Source organism: Mus pahari, chromosome 14 (genome assembly GCF_900095145.1).
Source record: "Mus pahari chromosome 14, PAHARI_EIJ_v1.1, whole genome shotgun sequence".
Lineage (NCBI taxonomy): Eukaryota > Metazoa > Chordata > Mammalia > Rodentia > Muridae > Mus > Mus pahari.
In genome coordinates, this window is record NC_034603.1 from 21,944,539 (window position 1) to 21,950,888 (window position 6,350).

The 6,350-nt window shown below is 44.4% G+C and overlaps 1 pseudogene; it reads right to left on the minus strand.

The window, feature by feature from the left end:
* Positions 1–5,631: 5,631 nt before the first annotated feature.
* On the minus strand, positions 5,632–6,077 carry LOC110332601 (annotated as a pseudogene).
* Positions 6,078–6,350: the final 273 nt, after the last annotated feature.

Genomic DNA, 6,350 nt, shown 5'->3' on the forward strand with positions numbered 1-6,350 from the left:
GTAAGAGCCATCTTAACTCCTGACTGCACTCGGGACTGCAGCCATAGACAATAAAAAAGAGGGGAGGGGAGGGGAGGGGAGGGAGAGAAGAAGAGAGAAGTGGGGGGAGGGAGAGAGAGAGAGAGACAGAGATAGACAGACAGATTGAGCACTCGCATTTCTTTCTTTCTGCTTCTTGGCTATGGATGTGATGTGACCAACTGGTTCCTCAAGTGTTTTCCACCATTATTTCCCTATCACAGCAGACTGCACTCTCGAACTATGGGACAGAATAAACCCCTTCCCCCAGCTGCTTTTGTTAGGGTATATTTTATTACAGCCAGGAGACAAGTTGGTGACAGTGGGCAAAGTGTTCTTTGTCCAAGCCTGATGATCTTATTTGGTTCACCAGAACCCATGTTTAAATAAAACAAAAACAAAGCAACAAACTGGGTGCAGTAGCAAGAACCTACAATCCTAGTGCTGGGAAGGCAGAAAGGGGGCTCCCTGGGGCTCCCTGGGGCTCTCCAGCCAGACATACTAACCAGTTAGCAAGCTGCAGGTCCAATACAAGACCCTGCCTCAAAAAATGAGGTGCAGAACAATCGAGAAAGATACATTATCAACCTCTGGCCTTCACATGCACACATAGAAGTGCACACACGCACATACACAGACATACACGAACATTTATACACACATATGAACAGAAAGGAAGGAAAGAAGGAAGAAAGAGAAAAAAAAAAAGAAAGGAAAAGAAAGGAATAAAACAAAATCCAGCTGCTGACGTTCAATTCCTGTCCTGGGATCTTGGGAAGGTTTGAGCGTCTTCTGTCCTTTAACGTCCCACAGTGACAGCACATGCTGAGAATACAATAAGTGTCAGCTGTGCTTATTAGGTTTGTTTGGAGATATTGAGAATAAAGGGACACATTAAGAGCCATGAATTCTCCATTGTCTGGGTTGTGTGCACTGGCGCTGTCAGCCATTATTTGCTTGAGGAAGAGGAAGCCTCCACAGGAACAAGGAAGAGGAACCGTGTACTGGGGCTGGGAATGTAAGTTAATACGGGTACTATGGAGGTGAATATGGAGGTTCCTAAAAAAAAGAAAAACCCTGAAACTATATTTACTACATGATCTAGTATCTCACTTTGGGAAATGTGTGTGTGTGTGTGTGTGTGTGAATGACACTTGGACTCCCATGTTAATACCACTATCCACAAAAGCATGGTGTCAAATATCCACTAATAAGTGGATAAAGAAAATATGGATGAGTGTATATGGCTATGTATGTGTGTTTGTATCCATCTATATGTATGCATATCATATACCCACATATATACAGATACACATACACACATGCACACATTCATGAATGTGGAAAGCTTTTCTGCCATTTTTTTTAAAAAAAAATCATGAAACCCTGTCACTTACAAATTGACAAGACTGAATGGATCTGGAGGACATTGCAATAAGTTAAGTAAGTTGGTCACAGAGAAACACTGAAGTACCTCGTCGTTCTCTATGGTGACATTGAAACTCCCCTACACATAATTAAAAGTAACTAAAAAGAAAACCTTTAAAAATGTGAAATAGCTGTTAGTGCACCTCAGTTTTGTTTTCGTTGTCAAGACTGTGACAAATACTTCGAGAAGCAATTTAGGGAAGGACAGGTTTATTTTGGCTCACCGTTGATGTTAATTTATGGTGACATTCTGCCCCACCCACTCTGTCCCATCTAGCTCCCAAATAAAAGATGCAGAAACCCGGTATTTTATTTACAAGTTGCTGACACGGTGCTGAGCAGGTTCTGAGCTATTCTAATCCTGTTAGGGAATTAATAACCAGATAAATGCCCCATACTTGCCAACTGAGTCTTGCTTTGATTCTTGTGTGTCCTCAGTGTGAACTCCTTTTGGCCACGTGCTCATGTGTTGCAGCAGCCAATTATTCTCTTCTCTAATCCACTCTAATTCCCCGCTGCCTGCCCCAATGTTCTAGGTTCTTGAGTGAAAGACACACACACAGCCTTATATTTTAATATGCCTTAAACAGCTCAGTGGCTGGGCTACCCCCAAACCTCCATGTGGCTGAAACCTCCTTTGCAATATTCCTGAGTTATTACTTACTAAAACCCATGTTCCATCTTTGCTGTGCTAGTCCCGGTGTGGGTGGGGGCTGGGCGGCTCTTCCCTGGCTCTTCCATGATGGCTGTGCTCTCTCTTCACCTCTCACGCCTGGTCTTTACTCCTTTCCCGGCCTGGCGGCTATATCTTTTTCCTCCTTTGGTCCCTTGCCTGGCATCCTAAAGTCCTGCCTCTGTCTCCCTGCCCAGCCATTGGCTGCTGGCAACTTTATTTACCAATCAAAACCAACTGGGGGCAGGGACCCTCAGTGTCTTATGTGCAGATTCTTGTGCAATTTTGGGGACCCAATTAACATAATATAAACACCAGACCAAATCCACAACACTCATGGTCCATCCTCATGGCAATCTCCTATTTCTTCCTCCTCTCTCCTCCTCATGGTCCCTACCTAAGAACCTTTACTCGAGTTCGAGGCCAGCCTGGTCAACAAAAGTGAGTTCCAAGACAGCCAGGGCTATACAGAGAAACCCTGTCTCGAAAAACCAAAAAAAAAAAAAAAAAAAAAAAAAAAGACCCTCTACTTGATTTCCACTCCTGTCTTCCTCTCTCTCTCTCTCCTTCCCAGCCATAGGCCCTAGCCTATGGCTATTAACCAATCAGGGACTATTGGGGAGCATTCTTTACAGAACATTGATTAATACTGTGCCCCAAGATCAGGTTGCAGTCTGGACCGGGGCATAGAACTCAGCTTCTGAATACACAGCACACAAGCTCCAACAGCTAATGGTTTAGGTGGTCTCATTCCATGATCCTACTGCCTCCATTGTTTCAAGGGCTGTCGTTAGATATAGCATCACGATGGGGACTGTGTAATTAGTTAGTCTGTGTAAGATCCTGCATGGACACACAAGGAGGTATGTTCTACGAATCTCCAAGGTGCCTCTCAATCCAATCAAGATCACCGAGTTTTTGCTCAGACAACTGAGCAAACTGTAAAATGTTATTTTCATTGGGTAGGAACACCAGACTGGAGGAATGGAAGTTTCTCCATCTCATATGACAACATCCCAAGTACGACTACCCTGGGCAGAACACAGCAGCTAAGAGCTGGCAGGACATGGAGGAGCAGAGCAGGCCTTTGGTTGTCGGTGAGAATGCCATACTCTGTGGCATTCCACAGGTCTTCAATCTCAAAAACAGCAATATGGGCCAGGGAGATGTCTCAGTGGGAAAAGTGTTTGCTGTGTAAGCATGAGATACTGAATTTGGATGATCAAAACCCCATGTAAAACCTGGGTGTGGCAGCATGTGTTTATAATCCCGGTGCTGAGGAGCGGAGGGTGGGCAGAGACAGGTGGATCCCAGGAACTCCCAGGATCCATAAGTGTTGCAGAACATTTATTGTAAGGGTCTATGATTCACTGAAGAATGGTGTTCCGGACTTAAATAGTATGTAAAAGTGAAGAGTATTTTATTCTGTAGAAATCTACCATGTTGGGGTCTCACATTCTGAGATGGTGACTTCTTGTAGGCCCAATTAAAGCATAGTGGGGGATTCTGGGGTAGGTAACCTTTATCCTGTTCCATCTCAAAGGATATTCTAGAACCATTACTGGAGTATGGGGGCTGGAAACTGTTGCTGGGGAAGTCTGGAAACTGTTGTTGACTCATTGTCCTTCCTTCAGGCCAGGTGGAGGACAGCTTCTGATGGCAGGGCAGTTTCTGACTAGCTGCCTGAAACCTGGACTTTTTTCTAGTATCTGACTTGTATGGGCTTGCCTGGACTTGCCTAGTTCTTAGGCCTAGTCTCCTGAACTGTCAGTTTGAAGCCTATCATGGAGTCAGCCTAGCTTTCTTGTTATCAAAATGTAAAGCCCAAGAGCTTGAACTGTAAGAATCTGTTTCTTATCGTGGTGTGGCTCAGCCTTTGATCCTAGAGCTTTGTATTTACTGTGTGGTATGGCTCAGCCCTGGCACACACCTTTAATCTAAGAGCTAAATAAAGTCAATCATAGGTGAAGAAGCAGAGCAAGCATGGGCTGGCAGGGAGTGACATAAGTGAACAGAAAGGGGTGGGGGTGTCTTTGTGTTGAAGGACATTTAGGCTTTCACCACAGTGCCTGGCTCCTGAGTCTTCATTTGGTAAAATCAATGTTTGGGATTCAGTTTTTAAAACAACACAGGACCTATACAGTCTCACCATAAAGATAAGATCCAAGTTTGGTGAAAGATTTTATCTCAAGATAAAACATTGGAAAATAATACCAGAAGACACTTGAATTCCTGCATTTGAACACATGTGAACATGCATAGGCACACTCATACTCACATGCATTTACCATATACATACATACACATACATCATATATATATATGTATATATACATATATATAAACATAATTCACACCCCATACACCCTATGTGCACACACATACATATATACCCCACATATATACCTCATATAGACATATCTCCTATGAACACACACACACACACATGCACACACCCACCCACACTTACACATACATGAAGAAAGAAAAGAATTCAGTACTATTAACAGTAGTAGTAACGTGAGCTCACTCCTTTTGGGTTACAGCTGCCTGAACTGTGAAGTATGACCCTTGCTCTCTGAAGACAGGCTACCATGTCATAGAATAAACGGAAAAGATGTCAACCATACTAATGTTGAAAATTCAGTTTCTCAGGGTGTGCCGATGCATGCCCATATCCTGGCTCAGAGATAGGAGAAATGCAGCCACTGCCAGGCCAGCTGAACATGGAAAAATCTTATTTTTAAAAAATAAAGAGACTGTGTTTCTGATCTGGCCCATAGCACCCAGCTGCCCAGGACTGACCCTCAGTCTATGGCACTGATAAAGGGTCACCTCTACAGTTTTTGTCTGGGAATAAGGATTCCTTGCTCAGAGAATAGTTTCCTCTCAATGGGACCCAGTGGCTGAAGCGTGTTGGTGCCTATGGGATGGTGTGCAAGGTCTGAGATTCCTACCTTGAGTGCTTTGTGGCCCTCAAGAGTTAGAGAGTTCCGAAAGGAGGAGGAACTCGAGGGGCTGTCCCATCAGCACAATTTGTGGATGTCTATGATACTTCCTAAACTGATTCAGACATCAAGATCACCCTAGTGTTTGAGCACATTGAGTAGGACCTAAGGACATACCGGGACAAAGAACCCTGCCCCCCACCCAAGTCTTGCCAGTTAAGATCATCAAGGATCTGATATGTCAGTGCCTAGATTTTCCCTTTCTTTCTTTCTTTCTTTCTTTCTTTCTTTCTTTCTTTCTTTCTTTCTTTCTTTCTTTCTTTCTTTCTTTCTTTCTTTCTTTCTTTCTTTCTTTCTTTCTTTCTTTCTTTCTTTCCTTCCTTCCTTCCTTCCTTCTTTCTCTCTCTCTCTCTCTCTCTCTCTCTCTCTCTCTCTCTCTCTCTCTCTCTCTCTCTCTCTCTCTCTCTCCCTCCCTCCCTCCCTCCCTCCCTCCCTCTCTATATCTCTATATCTCTTTCTTTCTTTCTGAAAATTTTAGCATTTAATTAACCTCCGGTGTGACTTTTAAGCCACCAGAACACAGGCACCTCCAACACCCTTAATCTTCTCTTCAGCTCTTCTGCTGAAGAATTTGGCTTTTACGATGACAGCTTGCTTAGGGAGCTTTCCCTTGCCCAGAATTTTGTAGTAGCCTGATCAAACAACATCAATGATGGGAGCAGCTCCAGTCTTGTTTTTTGCTGCATTGACCCGCGCTGCTCGCTGACCAATGTCCACAGTTTATCCAGGTTGACAGGTGGGCAGAAGCTCTGGTTCTTCTTCAGGTGGTAATGCCTCATACCAACTTTCCCAAAGTAACCTGGATGATATTTGTCAAAGTTGATCCTGTGGTGATGTCTGCCTCCAGCATTCCCGCGGCCTCCTGGGTCCTTGTGGTGCTTAAGGATGGGGCTTTGGCTGTCCCTCACGTGGCCCCGGAGTTTCAGGGTCTTCCTCAGTCTGGATGGCATGGCGGTACTGGGCACAAAGGGAAAAGGGCTAGATTTTTCTTCAAGCCAATAGCGTTGTTCACCGAGACCTGAAGCCAGAGAAGCAACAATTGTGTAAGCATGGAGCACTGGCTGTATCTTTGAAGAAGTGTTTTGTCGAAAGCCTCTCTTCTGGGCAAACTTTAGAGCAGACCAGTTGGGCAAAAATCTTTGATCTCATTGAGTTGCCTCCGGAAGATGAGTGGCCTCCAGAGGTAGTTCTGTCCAGGGGAACCTTTTCCCTTAGAGGGCCTT